At 40.2% G+C, this 18,119-nt stretch overlaps 1 protein-coding gene across 12 annotated transcripts in view; it reads left to right on the forward strand.

Annotated features, from left to right (window-relative positions):
* Nucleotides 1–18,119, forward strand: part of ZNF45 (zinc finger protein 45) — a 32,623-nt gene that overhangs the window by 2,872 nt on the left and 11,632 nt on the right. For 7 of the 12 annotated variants that reach the window (XM_068528097.1, XM_068528096.1, XM_068528100.1 and 4 more), the window contains 3 exons: nucleotides 9,867–10,325; nucleotides 13,386–13,467; nucleotides 17,637–17,724. The exons of 1 other annotated variant lie outside the window; for it this stretch is intronic. The gene's annotated coding sequence lies outside the window, so the exon portion shown is untranslated. The remainder of the gene's footprint in view (nucleotides 1–9,866; nucleotides 10,326–13,385; nucleotides 13,468–17,636; nucleotides 17,725–18,119) is intronic. 4 more of the 12 variants (XM_068528098.1, XM_068528104.1, XM_068528099.1 and 1 more) reach the window with 3 other exon arrangements.

Here is an 18,119-nt window from a genome sequence, read left to right on the forward strand (position 1 = left end):
AAATGGGACATATACATATGATGGATTATATTATTTAGCCTTAAAAACAGAAATTCTGACACATGCTATAACATGGATGAATCTAGAGGACATTATACTAAGTGAAACAAGCCCATCACAAAAGATGAATACTGTATGATTCCACTTATATGAGGTACCTAGAGTAGTCACATATATAGAGACACAAAGTAGAGTGGTGGTTTCCAGGTCTGTGGGAAGGAGGAATGAGAAGTTATTATTTAATGGACGTATTCTCAGTTTTGCAACATAAAAAGGGTTCTGGAGATGGATGGTGGTGATGGTTGCATAACAGTGTGAATGTACATAACACTACTGGACTGTACACTTAAAAATGGTAAAATGAGGGCTTTCCTGGTGGCACAGTGGTTGAGAATCTGCCTGCCAATGCAGGGGACATGGGTTCAAGCCCTGGTCCGGGAAGATCCCCCATGCCGCGGAGCAACTAAGCCCACGTGCCACAACTACTGAGCCTGCGCTCTAGAGCCCGCGAGCCACAACTACTGAAGCCCGCATGCCTAGAGCCCATGCTCCACAACAAGAGAAGCCACCGCAGTGAGAAGCCCATGTACTGCAACAAAGAGTAGCCCCTGCTCACTGCAACTAGAGAAAAGCCAGCGTGCAGCAATGAAGACCCAACACAGCCAAAAATAAATAAATAAATTTATTTTAAAAAATAAATAGAAAATAAAAATGGTAAATTTAGTGTAATGTGTATTTTACCACAACTTAGAAAAATAATAATAAAACCAGAAATGCCTGAAATGAAAAACACTGTGACAGAAATGAAGAATGCTTTTGATGGGATCACCAGTAGACTGGACATGGCCAAGGAAAGAATCAATGAGCTTGAAGATAGGTCAGTAGTAACTTTCTAAACTGGAATGTAAAGAAAAAGAATGAAAAAAAGATAAGTGGAACAGAATATTAAAAAAAAAACTTGAGGATAAATATAAAAGGTGTAACATATGTAAATGAGAATACAGGGAGAAGAGATAGAGAAAGGAGAAAAAATGTTGAATTAATAGTGGCTAGGAATTTTCCACAATTAATGATAGACACAAAACCACAGATCCAGAAAGCTTAGGATAAATACCAAAAACGACACCTAAACATACCATGTTCAAGATTCAGAATACCAAAGACAAGGAGAAACTCTTGGAAAAGAAGCTAGAGGGTGGAGATAGCAACTGACCTATGGAGATACAAGGATAAAAATTAAATCAGACTTCAGAAAACATGCAAGAAGAAAATGAAGTATTTAAAGTGTTGAAGGAGGGACTTCCCTGGTGGTCCAGTGGTTAAGACTGCGCTCCCAATGCAGGGGGCCTGGGTTCAATCTCTGGTGAGGGAACTAAGATCCCACATGCTACATGGTGTGGCCAAAATAAATAAATAAATTAAATAAGGTGTTGAAGGAAAAAAACTACCAACCTAGAATCCTATATCCAGTGAAATTATCCTTCAAAAGTTAAAGAGAAATAAAGACTTCCTCAGACAAGCAAAAACTGAGGGACTTTGTTGCCAGTAAATCTGCCTTCAAGAAATGTTAAAAGAAGTTGTTCATAGAGAAATAGAATGATATAGGTCAGAAATTCAGATATACATGAAGAAAAGAAGATTACTAGTAAAGGAATAAATGAAGACAAAATAAAATCTTTTATTTTTTCTTATTATGGATCTAATTTATATATAAAAATTATATTTATTCAAAGTAATAATAACAATAATGTAATTATGGCATACCAATAAGTGAAATGAATGACAGCATTGTTATAAGGGATGAGAAGGAGGAATTGGGAATACTCTATTATAAAGTGCCTATACTGCCTGCCATTAGGTATGATATTCAGGCTTCTGGATACAAATGTTCAGCAATATTCATAGTAGCCAAAGTGGAGACAACCCAAATATGCATCAGCTGATGTGGTGTATTCACACAATGGAATATTATTCAATACTAAAAGAGAAATGAAGTATTGATACATGCTATAACATGGACAAACCTTGAAAACATTATGCTAAGTGAAAGAAGCCAATCACAGAAAAATCACATATTATGTGATTCCATTTATATGAAACCTCTAGAATGTGTAAATCTATAGAGATAGTACATAGATTACTGGTTGCTTGGGCCAGGAATTGTGGTTGGGGGGGGGCGTGGGAAGATAGCTAATGAGTTTGGGACTTTGAGGGGGATGAAAACGTTCTAAAGTTAGATTGTGGTGATGGATGCACAGTTCTGTAAATATATTAAAAACTATTGTACACTTTAAGTGGGTGAATTGTATGGTATGTTAATAATATTACAATCAAGCTGTTTTAAAATGAAATTTATTAAATAGAAAAAGAAAAACAGAGAGAATCAATGAAACCAAAACCTGGTTCTTTGATAAGATCAATACAATTGACAAACTTATCAGACTAAAAAGGAAAAATAGGAGAAGACACAAATTACCAGTATCAAGAATGATAGGGACTTCCCTGGTGGTGCAGTGGTTAAGACTCTGCCTGCCAGTGCAGGGGACACAGGTTCGAGCCCTGGTCTGGGAAGATCCCACATGCCGAGGAGCAACTAAGCCTGTGCGCCACAACTACTGAGCCTGTGCTCTGGAGCCCGCGAGTCACAACTACTGAGCCGGTGCACCACAACTACTGAAGCCCGCACGCCTAGAGCCTGTGCTCCACAATAAGAGAAGCCACTGCAATGAGAAGCCCATGCACCGCGATAAAGAGTAGCCCCTGCTTGCCACAACTAGAGAAAGCCTGCACGCAGCAACAAAGACCTGATGCAGCCAAAAATAAATAAATAAAATAAATAAATATATTTTTAAAATGGATTTATTACAATAGAGAGTGCACCAAATAATATGCAAATTGCTAATAGACACATAAAAGGTGTTCATTAACCACCAGAAAAATCCAAATTAAAATTGCAATGAGATACCCTTACACACCCACCAGAATGGCTAAAGTTATAAAGACTGACAACACCAATGTTGTCTGGAGCATTTATAAATCTCACATGTTTTTGGTGGAGTGTCAAATGTTGCAATTATTTTGGAAAAGGGTCTGGCATGTTCTTATGAAACTAACCCTGTTAACATTTACCATGCAGACATACCCTTACCAAGCAATTCAAGTCAAATATTTGTTTAAGTGGAAAGTAAACATATGTTCTCCCAAAGATCTGTACAAGATCGCTCAATCACTGCTTTATTTCTAATAGCCCAAACCTGGAAACAGCACAGCTGTCCATCCTTAAGAGAATGGATAAACAAACTGGTTTATTCATTCAATGGGCTGCTATTCATCAGTAAAAAGGAATGAACTTAGAATATATATACAACAACATGGATGAATCTAAAATATATTGAGTGAAAGATACATTAATCAAAAGAGTGTATGCACTTTGATTCAATTTCTATGATGTTCTAAAACAGGCAAAAGTAATCTGTGGTGGAAAACGAGAGCAGTAGTTGCTTCCTGTGGAGTTGGAGTGAGGATTGATTAGAAGGGCATGAGAGAACTTTGTGGGCTGGTAGTAATGTTCTATATCCTGATAGAGATTTGGCTTATACCAATGAATGCATTAGTCAGAACTTAGTAAATGTTTACTTTAGATTTGTGCATTTCATTGTATGTAAGTTTTACCTCAGAAGAAACTTATTATAAGTAAATATTGAATTCTGGTTAATAATATGAATGTGGAAGTACACGACGTACTCAGAATAGTCAAATACATTGATACAGAAGTAGAACAGCAGTTACCAGAGGTTAGGGGAGGGAAAATGGAAAGTTATTGTTTAATGGGTACAGTTTCAGTATGGGATGATGAAAAAGTTGGAGATGGGTAGTCGTTGTGGTTACACAACAGTGTGAATATACTTAACACTACTGAGTGGTACACTTAAAAATGGGTAAAATAGTAAATTTTATGTTATGTAAATTTTATCACAATTAGAAAGGAAAAATAGGGCTTCCCTGGTGGTGCAGTGGTTGAGAATCTGCCTGCCAATGCAGGGGACACGGGTTCGAGCCCTGGTCTGGGAAGATCCCACATGCCGCAGAGCAACTGGGCCCGTGAGCCACAATTACTGAGCCTGCGCGTCTGGAGCCTGTGCTCCACAACAAGAGAGGCCGTGATAGTGAGAGGCCCGCGCACCGCGATGAAGAGTGGCCCCCACTTGCCACAACTAGAGAAAGCCCTAGCACAGAAACGAAGACCCAACACAGCCATAAATAAATAAATAAATAAATTTTAAAAAATAAAAATAAAAAATAAAAAAATAAAGGAAAAATATAACTGCTGTGGTTACATTAATATCAGACAATCTTAGACTTTAGAACAAGGAAAATCACTAGGGATAAAGTGGGATATTACACAATTATAGAGGACCTATTCACTAAGAAGACATATCAGTCCTATGTATGCACCTAGCAACAGAGCTCGAAGACACATGAAGCAAAAATTGAAAGGAGAAATAAACACACAATCAGAAATTGAAAGTAAAAAACACTGTTTATACTAGCATTAAAATTATGAAATATTCCTAAATAATTTATGTAGCTACTCTGCCCTCAAGGAGGCGGACCATAACTCCTCATTTTCTCAGTGTGGGCTATGCGTAGTAACTTTTTTCCAAAAAGCACAATATGGAAAGGGGGAAAAAGAGAAATTTTATAATAGAGAAACCTGACAAACCCTACCTCATCTAGATGGTCAAGGTCAACATCAACAGTGATACATCCTGTTGATTGTACATCCTTGATATGATGTGATAAAGAGGCACTTTACCTCTGTGAAAGGCTGAGAGAAAAAAGCTGCAAACCAAGGATACTCTGACAATGTTATCTTTCAGAAATGAAGGAGAAATACTTTCCCAAACAAAAATGGAGGTAATTCATCACCGCTAGACCTGCTTCACAAAATGCTGAAAGGAGTTCTTCAAGCTGAAATGAAACAGTGCTAATTAGTAACATGAAAATATGAAAGTATACAACACACTGGCAAAGATAAATGTACAAATTCAGAATCTCTAGTACTGTAGTATGGTAGTGTGTTAACCACTTAACTATAGTATAAAGGTTAAAGGACAGGAGTATTAAAAATAACTATAGGGACTTCCCTGGTGGCAAAGTGGTTAAGAATCCGCCTGCCAATGCAGGGCACACAGGTTCGAGCCCTGGTCTGGGAAGATCTCACATGCCGTGGAGCAACTAAGCCCGTGTGCCACAAATACTGAGCCTGCGTTCTAGGGCCTGTGACTCACAACTACTGAAGCCTGTGTGCCTAGAGCCTGTGCTCCGCAACAAGAGAAGCCACCGCAATGAGAAGAGAAGCCCGCACACTGCAATGAAATGTAGCCCCCGCTCACCGCAACTAGAGAAAGCCTGCGCGCAGCAGCAAAGACCCGGCACAGCCAATAAATAAATAAATAAATAAATATTTTTTTAAATAAAAGTTTTTAAAAATATATATGTATATACTGAAAGAAAGACCCCTGCGTGTGTGGTCTCCTCCTCAGACATATAGACTGAGGGGAAAAATAAAGACCCAATTAAAAAAAAAACTAATTTGTTAATGAATGATTTCACTCTTCTTAGATTTTCTAAGATTTACTTTGTGGCCTATTATATGATCTATCTTGGAGACTGTTCTGTGTGCTCTTGAGAATAATGTGTATTCTGTTACTGTTGGGTGGAATGTTCTATATATGTATGTTGGGTTCATTTGGTCTAATGTATGATTCAAGTTCAACATTTCCTTGTTGATTTTCTGTTTGAATGAATAGTTCAACAAGGAAATGTTGAACTTGAATCATATGAGTGAAATTATATCAAGTATCTCTTCCAACCACAATGGTATGAAACTAGACATCAATAACAGGAGGAAAGATGGAAAATCTACAAATATGTGGAAATTAAACAGCACACTTTCGAACAACTGCTGGATCAAAGAAGAAATTAAAAAGGAAATCAAAAAATATCTTGAAATGAATGAAAATGGAAACACAATATGCCAAAACCTAAAGGGATGCTGCAAACGCAATTCTATGAGGGAAGTTATTAGTAATAAACACCTATATTAAGAAAATAAAAAGATCTCAAGTAAATAACTGAACTTTACACCAGGAGAAACTAGAAAAAGAAGAACAAACTAAGCCCAAAGTTAGCAAAAGGAAGGAAAAAACAAAGAGCAGAAATAAATGGAATAGAGACTAGAAAAAACAATAGAAAAGATCAATGAAGCTAAGAGCTGCTTTTAAAAGATAAATAAAATTGATAAACTTTTGCTAGATGAAGAAAAAAAAAGTACTCAAATAAATAAAATCAGAAATGACAGCAGAGACCTTACAACTGATACCACAGAAATACATAGAATCATAAATGACTAGTATGAATAATTACATGCAAACAAATTGGATAACCCAGAAGAAAAGGATAGATTTCTAGAAACACAACCGACAAAGACCAAGTCAGAAGGGAATAGAAAATCTAATTAGACTGCTAACAAGTAAGGAGTTGGAATCAGTAATCAAAAACCACCCAACACAGAAAAGCTCAGGACCAGATGGTTTCACTAGTGAATTCTACCAAACATTTAATGAAGAATGAACACCAATATTTCTCAAACTCTTCCAAAAATTAAAAAGGAAGGATCACTCCCAAACTCATTTTACAAGCCTAGAAATACCCTGATACCAAAGCCAGATAAGGACACTACAAGAAAAGAAAACTACAGACCAATATCCTTGATGAACATAGATGCAAAAATTCTCAACAAAATATCAGCAAACTGAATTCAACGGCATATTAAAAGGATCATACGCTATGACCAAGTGGGATTTTCCCCTGGGATACAAGGATGGTTGAACATACACAATGTGGGGACTTCCCTGGTGGTCCAGTTGGTAGGACTCTGTGCTCCCAATGCAGGGGGCCCGAGTTCAATCTCTGGTCAGGGAACTAGATCCCGCATGCATGCCGCAAGTAAGAAGTCTGCATACCACAACGAAGATCCCGTGTGCCACAACTAAGACCCGGCACAGCCAAACTAAATAAATATTTTGTAAAAATATGCAGTGTGTACCACATTACATCACATTAACAGTATGAAAGATAAAAATCACAGGACCATCTGAAGAGATGCAGAAAAAGCATTTGACAATACAACATCCTTTCATGATAAAAACTCAACAAATTGGTATAGATGGAACATATCTCAACATAATAGAAGCCATATACATCATACCCAGAGCTAACATAATACTCTATGGTTAAACGTTGAAAGCTTTTCCTCTAAGAACAGGAACAAAACAAGGGTTCCCTCTCTCACCACTGCTACTCAACATAGTACTGGAAGTCCCAGCAGAACAATCAGAAAATATAAAGAAATTAAAAGGCATCCAAATCAGAGAGGAAGAAATAAAATTGCCTTTGTTTGCAGATGATATGCGTTTATATATATAGAAAATCCTAAAGACTACACCCCAAAACTGTTAGAACTGATCAACGAATTCTGTAAAGTTGAACAATACAAAATTAACGTGCAAAAATCAGTTGCTTTTTTATACAGTAACAACAAAGTGTCTAAAAAAGAAATAAAATAATTCCATTCACAATATCATCAAAACAATAAAATACTTAGGAATAAATTTAAATAAGGAGATGAAAGACTTGTATACTGAACATGATAAGACTTTGATGGAAGAAATTGAAGACACAAATAAACAGAAAAATATCCTGTGTACTTGGACCAGAAGAATTAATATCATTAGAATGTTCCTACTACCCAAAGCCATCTATAGATTCAGTGTAATCCCCATCAAAATTCCAATGGCATATTTCACAGAAATAGAAAAAAAAATTCTAAAACTTTGTGTGGAACCACAAAAGACCCCTAATAACCAAAGCTATCAGAAGAAAGAAGAGCAAAGCCAGAAGCATCACACTTCCTAATTTCAAACTATACTACAAAGATATAGTAATTAAAACAGTGTAGTCCTGACATAAAGTTAGACACATAGACCAATGGAACGGAATCAAGAGCCCAGAAATAAGCCCCTGCATATATAGTCAACTAATACTTGACAAGGGAGTCAAGAACACTCAATAGGAAAATTATAGCCTTTTCAAAAAACGGATAACCACATGCAGAAAAATGAAATTTGACCTCTATCTTAAACCACTCACAAAAGTTATCTTGAAATGGATTAAAGACTTAAATGTAAGACCTGATGCCATAAAACTTCTAAAAGAGAACACAGGGAAAAAATTCTTTGACATTGGACCAGGCAATTATTTTTTGGATATGACACAAAAAGCACAAGCAACAAAAGTAAAAATCAACAAGTGGGACTACATCAAACTGAAAAGCTTCTGTACAGGAAAAGAAATACTTTTAAAAATGAAAAGGCAACTTATGGAATGGGAGAAAATATTTTCAAAGCATATATCAGATAAGGGGTTAACATCCAAAATATGTAAAGAACTCATACAACTCAATAGCCAAAAAACCCAAACAGTCCATTGTTTTTAAAAAGGGCATAAGAATTAAATAGACATTTTTCCAGAGAAGAAATACAAATGGCTAACAGGTACATAAAAGATGCTCAACATCACTAATCAGCATGGAAATACAAATCAAAATCTCAATAAGATATCACCTCACACCTGTTAGAATGACTATCATCAGGAAGACAAGAGATAACAAGTGTTGGTGAAGTTGTGGAGATAAGGGAACCCTTGTACACCGTTGGTGGGAATGTAAATTGGTGTATCCATTATGGAAAACAGTATAGAGTTTCCTCGAAAAATTAAAAATAGAATTACCATATGATACAGCAATTCTACTTCTGGGTATATATTCAAAGTAAATGAAAATAGGAATTTGAAGAGGGATATGCACTCCCATGTTTATTTCAGCATTATTCACAGTATGGAAACAACCTGAGTGTTTGTGAACAGATGACTGGATAAGGGAGTTGTGGCATATATACAATGGAATTTATTCAGCCATGAGAAAGAAGGAAACGCTGATATTTGCAACAACGTAGGTGGACCTTGAGGGGATTATGCTAAGTGAGATTAATTCAGACAAAGGGATACTGTATGATATCACTTATATGTTGAATCTTAAGGCGAACTCATAAATACAGAGAGTAGAATGATGGATATTACACGTTGGGGGTTGGGGAAATGGGATACGTTGTTTAAGGGTACAGATTTGGAACTAGGAGATAAGTCCTGGAGAGCTATTGGACAGCATAGTGATTATAGTCAATACTACTGTATTATAAACTTCAAAGTTGCTAAGGGACTAGACCCTAATTCTGACCACAAAAAAGACATGAAAATTAGGTGAGGTGATAGACGTGTTAGCTAACACTAAGATGGTAATCATATTGCAATAAATAAATGTATCAAATCAACATGTTGTATACCTTAAACTTACACAATGTTATATATCAATTATATTTCCGTTAAAAAGGAATACGAATTACATGGTGTGATTTCTTAATTGGAACTCAAAGAATAACTTTTCCGAAATATTATGTAGGGTGGTATTAAATACTGTAATATTTTCTCCAATTCCCTAACAATGCAAGAAAACCAAAGTAAAGGAAAAAGCGGAGAATTTTGCTGCTTCTCTTTCATCTCCCATTGGTTGCACCTCCTTTTTATGGGTTCTTGGTCAAAGGTGACTTCAGGTCCAGGTAGTAAAGAAGATTGTTCATTATAGCTCAGCCCGTCCCTTTTACGATCTCTATTTTTACCTCACGCATAGCACGCCTTTATAATTATTTTCCATTTACTTTTCCATTTATATTTTCAATTTCTGTCAGGGAACAATGAGAAAAAGAAAACGCAAGCCAAGTTCTACAAGCGCCCCAAGACTCCACCTGCTGATTCAAAAATAAAATTGCAGACAGGCGGGAAGCTCAGCCCTACAGAGGATTCTGGGACGTGTAGTCTCGACGCTTCCTGTGATTGGGGCACTTCCGCTCCAGGAAAGCGCGGATGTGTTCATCGCGCCGCTGGGGAAATAGAGTACAATCCAGTGCTGTGCGTGTTTGGAGGCATTTCGGATACCGGAGGGCGAGAATACGAAGCCGCTCCTTTCGTGGATTCTGGGAAATTCGATTCAGGCCGTCGATGTTGGAGTCGGCACTTTCGCCCCGGGGGGCGGGGCAGCGGCTCTTGTTCCTCTCGGGGATGCTGGGAAATGTAGTCCAGGAGTTCCGCGTAGTCGGAGGTATTTCCGCTTCAGGAGATTGCGATTGCGGCCTTCGGTTCTCAGGGAGGTGAGTGATCTTTGGGAGCCTGCGGTTTCTTTTAACTTTTCTGATCTGGTCCTGGGATCAGCCGGCCTCGGTCCTCGGTCACAGGGCAGAAAAGCCTCGACCTGCGGCAGAAGGCGGGGTGGAGGGGCGGGGGCATCCGCTTTCCTTCCCCTGGCTCGATTCTCTGCGTTTGCGGCGGTTCTTAAGTCCTCGGATTGTAGGCGGACCGAAATCGGCAGTTTGTCTCCCGGGCTCTTTGCCGTCCAACCCGCCTCCCCCCAGCACCTTCTTTCCACACGCTCTGTTACTTCCTAGCGACATAAGGTTGGATGAGAATTTAATCTTTCTGTGCCTTGGTTTCCTTTTCTGTAAAAAGGGATATTACGAGTACCTGCCTTATACAAGAGAAATGTTTGGGACAGATCAGGCGTGTGGCAAGGTGTCAGCTGTTAATGTTAATGATATGATAATCAGAAAAGCATCGCTTTCGGTGGAAGCTCCTCGAAATGCCACTGGCTCTTCTTTCTGATCCCTGCCGGAAAGGAGGCTGTGCCTGGACGACTTCTGACCCGTTTTTAAAGAAAATGTGGGTCACCCACAGATACCTGCTGTAGTTTCCCAGGACCACAAAGTCGTTGTGTCTCCCAGCCTCCTTTCCTTCTCCTGCCCTGGTATCTGAAAAGGGGGGCTGTAGAAAAGAGAGGAGTGAGCCCAGGGCTTCTGGTAGCAGAGCCCCACCGTGGCAGGACTTAGCATCTTCCTTTTCTGTTGCAGTGGTAGAAGGTATTCATTAGTAAATATTTCTGCTACAAAAGCGTTCAGTTACTGTTAAATAATTGTGAAAATATGTAGATCGTGTACAGGGCATGAGTGGTAATTAAAATAGTTAAACATTGAGTCCTAAGTCTCATCCTAAGGGCTTTATAAAAATTAGTACATTTAACCTTCACCAGGCCCTATGAAGTGAATACTTTTATTACCTCTATTTCAGATGAGGAAATGGAGATAGAGAGAGCATAAGTTACTTAAGAGCAGTGGGATTTGAGTCTAGGACTTGCGTTCCTTATATCTTTGGATATCCTTGGTCCCCTAGTTTAAAATCCCCAAATTGGAATTAGGAAACAAAATAGAAAAACAGTCTATCGAAATATTCAACCATAGGAAACTGGCTGCAGAGGAGGCATTTGGCATCAAGTTGTGGAGGTAGGTTGGAATTTTATTGTAGAGGATTTGAAAGCAGGGTTAGTGAGTTTGGGTGTCTTTATAAAAATGTGAGGGCTTCCCTGGTGGCGCAGTGGTTACGAATCCGCCTACCAAAGCAGAGGACACGGGTTTGAGCCCTGGTCCGGGAGGATCCCACATGCCGTGGAGCAACTAAGCCCATGCGCCACGACTACTGAGCCTGCGCTCTAGAGCCCGCGAGCCACAACTACTGAGCCCGCGTGCCTAGAGCCCGTGCTGTGCAACAGGAGAAGCCACCGCAATGAGAAGCCCGCACACCACAATGAAGAGTAGCCCCCGCTCGCCTCAACTAGAGAAAGCCCACGCACAGCAACGAAGACCCAACGCAGCCAAAAATAAAATAAATAATAAAAGTAAATACATTAAAAAAAAATTGAAAGCATTCTCATTTAATCTTATTTTAAATAATATTTATAGTTTATATTCCGATTATACAAGAAATGCACATTCATTGTAGAGAATTCAGAAAATGTAGAGATATGATGTAATGAAAAACATTAAGAATTACCAATATAGATGTATATGTTATAACGTATAGTATATGTACGGCATATATAGGACATAGACATATAGGATATAGATGATTATTAATATTTCAGTGCATTTCTGTTTATCAGTTTTCAGTGTGTATTTATGTTATACAAAATTGTTATCAGATTATTCATATCCTTAACTCTTTATTTTTGTAAGTTTATTTTATTTATTTATTTTTGGCTGTGTTGGGTCTTCATTGCTGCGCACAGGCTTTCTCTAGTTGCGGTTCGCGGGCTTTACATTGTGGTGGCTTCTCTTGCTGCAGAGCACGGGCTCTAGGCACATGGACTTCAGTAGTTGTGGCGCACGGGCTCAGTAGTTGTGGCTCGTGGGCTCTAGAGCACAGACTCAGTAGTTGTGGCTCACAGGCTTAGTTTCTCCGCGGCATGTGTGATCCTCACAGACCAGGGCTTGAACCCGTGTCCCCTGCATTGGCAGGCAGATTCTTAACCACTGTGCCACCAGGGAAGCCCCATATCCTTAACTCTTAATTCTGGAAATTTCCAGACAACCCAAAGTATAATATCAATGTAATGAATTCCTGTGTAACAGTCACCCTGCTTCAGTCCTTACTAATCTTGTTGCATCGCCCTCTCCCCATGCACACATTTTTCCCATTGAGTATTTTAAAGCAAACCCAGATGTTGAGTTAGTAGAACTTAAAAATTAATTATTATAAGTTATTTATGTACAAAGACCAAGGGAGGGGAGATTGTATTAGTTTGCTAAGGCTGCTGGAACAAGCTATTACAGCCTGGGTGGCTTAAACAACAGAAATTAATTTTCTTACAGTTCTGGAGCTGGGAGTCCAAGATCAAGGTATCAGCAGGTTTCGTTTCTTCTGAGGCCTCTCTCCTTGGCTTGTAGATGGCCGCCTTCTTGCTGTGTCCTCCCGGTCTTTCCTTTGTGTGTGTGTGCATGCCCCTGCTGTCCCTGTTTGTGTCCGAATTTCCTCTTAGAAGGACACCAGTCAGATTGATTTAGGGCCCACCCTAATGACCTCATTTTAACTTAGTCACCTCTTTAAATGCCCATCTCCAAATACAATCACATTCTGAGGTCCTGGAGATTAGGAGTTTAATGTATGAGTTTGGGGCTGGAGGGGGGGGTCACAATTCAGCCCATAACAGGTATTAACAGCAACTCTAAGATTTTCACACATGGCAACTAGGAGAATGTTATTTATATGAAAAAGTTAGAAAGAGTTGCAGTTATGGAAGGAAAATGATGAATTTCCTTTGCTCCTTTGGAGTTTCACTTGCCATAGGGCATGTAACTCTCAGTTTCATCTCTCTCTCCTGTTAGGCTACAGGGTCCTCTGATTCATGGATCTGGTCATATTCTTCTCGGAGTGCCCAGCACGGGGTCGGCAGAGAGGAGTTGTTCAGTAAGTGTGATTCATGCAGCTGCCCAAAAGGGCTACACAGCCTGTGATTAGAGAACAAAAATAGAACGACAGTCTATAACCATATGCCTTGTCTGATACCTCACTTACTTTTGGGGAGATGTAGAATCCACCAACTTTTTTGGAGCGTTCAAAAGTTAATGTATGATCATGCCTAGTATCGTCATGCTCTAAAACAAATTTCCTTGGAAACAAATGAATTCTTATAAAAAATTGAAGTATAGTCGATTTACAGTGTCGTGTTAGTTTCAGGTGTACAGCACAGTGATTCAGTTATACATGTGTGTATATATACATTTAAAAAGAATCCATCCTTTTTTTTTTCTTTTTTAAATTGTAGTATAGTTGATATACAATGTTGTGTTAGTTTCTGGTGTACAACAAGGTTATTCAGTTATACATATATGTATATATTCTTTTTCATATTCTTCTCCATTATAGGTTATTACTAGAAACTGAGTATAGTTCCCTGAGCTGTACAGTAGGTCCTTCTTGGTGATATATTTTATACATAGCAGCATGAATATATTTATCCCAAGCTCCTAATTTTTCCCCCCCTTCCCCTTTGGTAACCATAAGTTTGTTTTCCAATCGATGTTAATGTTCAATTTTTTGTTTAATATGTAGGGAACATGATGGAGATGATGAGAATAGCTGACATTTGTTGGGCACCTTTTGTGACTCAGTGAATTTCCAATGCTGTATGTGCACTGACTCATTTTTCTTTCATCACAATGCTATCATTATTCTCATTTTTAAAAGGAAGAAGCAGGGAATTCCCTGGCAGTCTAGTGGTTAGGACTCCACACTTCCACTGCTGAGGGCGTGGGTTCGATCCCTGGTCGGGGAACTAAGATCCAGCAAGCTGCGCGGCATGGCCAAATAAATAAATAAAGGGAAGAAACAGTTGTAGACAATTGAATAAATGACCTGGTTGCACAGTCAGCAAGGGGCAGAGCCAGGATCAAACCTCAGCCGCTGGGTTTGAAACATGGCTCCAGCACTTTGTGACTGGATGACCTTGGGCAACTTACTTAACTTGACTGTGCCTAAGTTTTCTTACGTCACAATATTAATACCTACTACAAAATTAATGCCTACCTCCTAAAGTTTTTGTGAAGATTAAAGGGGATATGATATGGAAAGTGCTTGAAATAGTGCCTGGCACATAGTACCTCCTCTATGTATTACAGACTAGAGTTGTCCTTTATTTATTACAGGGGAGTATGCAATATGAAAAATGCAGTGAGTTATTAAAAGGGCAAAGCATATTTTAGGGTATTCTGTTTTCCCCTACCTTATTCTTTTAATACTTCAATTCTACCATACAGTTGAACAAAAATGAATAGTTTCAGTAATAACCATTGTTGAAACTTACAACTAACATAATTGGCTGTCTTTTGAACCTAGTGAGTCCCTGGGGGATGATTATATGGTCTCTATTGCTTTAAAAAGGTCTAAGTCTGCACCAGCCAGTATCGTAGCCATTGGCCACATGAGACCATTGAGCTCTTGAGATGTGGCTGGTGCTGAGATGTACTGTAAGTGTCAGACACACAAGGGATTTCAAGCACTGAAAAGGAATGTAAAAGATCTCAATAATTTTTATATTGATTGCAGGTTGAAGTAGTAATATTTTGGATATGTTGGGTTAAATAAAATATATTGTTAAAATTAAGCTCACTTCTTTTTACATTTTTTAATGTAGCTGCTAGAAACATTTAAATTACCCACGTAGCTTGCATTATATTTCTGTTGGACAGTACTGCTTTAAATGGAAGCCTCCCTTTTCCCTCTGAGGATTTGCGTCCAGGGGGCATTTACAAGTTACTCTTGCCTCTTAGACCTCCAAGGGCATCTTACAATGGAGAGGAGCAGGGAGCTGGTCATCAGGAGGCCTGAGTACCAGGCCTAGCCCTACCCTGGGCTTCCCGGCTATTCTTGGGCAGCTCGGATAACTCCTTGAGAGGCAGCATAGAATAGTGCAGTGGTTCCCAGACTTTGGTCATATTAGAATCACCTGGGGAACCTGGTAAAAACTCTAAAGACCCAGTCCTTTTACTATTTCAATGAGTCTAGGCTTCTGTGTTCTTTCTTAGCTCTGTGGATGATTCTGATGCTGTTCAGTCACTTCCTTTTCACCTGGTTTAGGAAGGAGAAATCCTTGTCCTAAACAGTATGAGATGGCCACACCAGCCAGCTGCGATTGGCAGCAGTTTATTTGTCACATACAGCCTGCGGGAGGAGGACGCTGCCTGCTGTGCCGGGCCACCCAGGGCTGCACTCGGGACTAGAATGAAGCAGCGGGGGCTCTGGGAGGCAGGCTCGGTAGTGAACAGAGGGTAGGGTGACCTTGCTTCCGGCAGGAGGACGTGATAGGCTTCTTTGAACAATTTCGCAGCTGGCACAGAGATGAAACCTGTTAGGCTGAGGACTCAGTGGGTGAGGCTGGTCCAGCTGATGGAGTGAATTGTGTCAGGTCTTCATTTATAAAGGTGACCGAATACAACGTGGAGAGGTGATTGAGAAAGAAAGGTTTTAGTACTTACAAGTCCCCCAGGAACAAGAGACACAGCATGCCACCGAGGGCCACACGAATCCTGTCACATGCAGGGGTCGGGGAGCAGGGAGAGAGGACCGTGCCTTTGTGAATACAGTGGCGGGAAGGAACTAGGTGGAGACATCCCCTGTTGGGCACTAAGTGAGAACAGGCAGGTCAGAGGGCAGTGATTGGGCGGATTATATTATGACCCTCTTATGCCCTCGAAAACTGGCTTGCAGGGAATGTGTAAATAACTGTGGTCGACAGTCTGGCCTTGTGATTCAACAGACTTAGGAAGAGGTTAGTAATCACAGATGTCAAACAGCTAATACAGAATCTAAAAACATGGTTAATCCATAGGGGAACTAGCTGGATGGGGCACCTCTTCCCAGGGGAAAGGGCCGTATCTGGAGAGAGCAGAGGAACTCATGGCTGGGCCTTCTGGGCCCTGTGAGGCTCAGAGATGTCTTGGTAGCGCTTGGAATTTAGGCCTTAAAATAGAGATGCACACCAGAGTTTGAGAACCACTGCATATTGGTCAAGGGCATAGGCCTCGGTGTCATTTTGCCTGGGGTTCATTGCCTGGTGCAGTGTCCTGACTGGACAATGAAATCATAGCCTGGGATGGTGGGAGGGGGGCAAAAATGCAGCTATCAGCAACCCACCTCCACAGATTCTGATTTAATTAGTTTTGGATAAGGTCTGAGCTTTTTTTTTTTTTTAATGAATTTATTTATTTATTTATTTATTTTTGGCTGTGTTGGGTCTTCGTTGCTGCACGCAGGCTTTCTCTAGTTGCGGCGAGCGGGGGCTACTCTTCGTTGCGGTGCACGGGCTTCTCATTGCAGTGGCTTCTCGTGTTGTGCAGCATGGGCTCTAGGCACGTGGGCTCAGTAGTTGTGGCACGCAGGCTTAGTAGTTGTGGCTTGTGGGCTCTAGAGCGCAGGCTCAGTAGTTGTGGCACACGGGCTTAGTTGCTTCTCGACATGTGGGATCTTCCTGGACCAGGGCTCGAACCCGTGTCCCCTGCATTGGCAGGTGGATTCTTAACCACTGCGCCACCAGGGAAGTCCCAAGAGTTTTTGAGTGATGCTACTCAAATTGTGATCCAGGGACCAACAGTATCATCACCTGGCATCTTAGTAGAAATGTAGATTCTTCGTCCCCATCCTTGATCTCCTGATTTAGAATTTCTGGGGGTGAGACAGAGGACCCTCTATCTTGGCAGGGTCCCTGGTTGATTCATGGAACATTAAAATTTGAGACGCACTGGTAGTGAGAACTGACTCAGGACTTTTTAACAAAAAATATTTTCTGTTTCCCTCTGGCTAAATTACTCGTCCTTCAGATATCTGCTACCTGCATGGCTCTGTCTGCCTTAGTTCAGGTCTCTGCTCAAATGTGAGAGAAGCCTTCCATGACAAAAACTTATTCTGTACCAGCCTCTCCTTCCATCTCTTCCTATACCTCTACCCTGCCTTATTCTTCTTAAAAGCATCTCTTACTATATTATCAGTGTGTTACTGCCCTTGTACCCCATTATACTATCAGGTCCATGAGATCAAGGTCTTTGCCTGCTTTGTTCACTGCTGTTATCTTTCACATCTAGGTTCCTTGGCTGGCACAGAGCAGGCTCTCAGTAATTATATTTTGGATGAATGATTCGGGAGATAAATCACGAGGCCCTGATCTACACGGTGCGTCTTTCAGTTCTTCGTTCCAGCAGTCATTCTGTGAATCTTTGTTGAGTTCCTGGCAAGCGCCTGCGGCAGCATCCTAGATGTTGGGGACACAGCAAGAAACAAAACTCCCTGCGGGACGGATGTGATGAATATAAATGAGCAAAATACCTAGTAGGATGTTAAAGAGTGATACGTGCTAAAGAGAAAAGAATTAAGCAGGGATGGGGGGTCAGAAGTGTTGGGATGTCATCAGGAGATTGAAATTCTCTGTAGGGAGGAACTGTCTGAGGAGGTGACATTCAAATAAAGAAGGACGTGATTCTTGGTGTGGCCCTGGTAACAGTCTCTCTGGCTCCAGCGCCTTCCCCCTCAGATCTCCCATCTGCTGGGAGAGTGATCTGTTTCCAACA

This window comes from Eschrichtius robustus, chromosome 19, assembly GCF_028021215.1.
Source record: "Eschrichtius robustus isolate mEscRob2 chromosome 19, mEscRob2.pri, whole genome shotgun sequence".
Lineage (NCBI taxonomy): Eukaryota > Metazoa > Chordata > Mammalia > Artiodactyla > Eschrichtiidae > Eschrichtius > Eschrichtius robustus.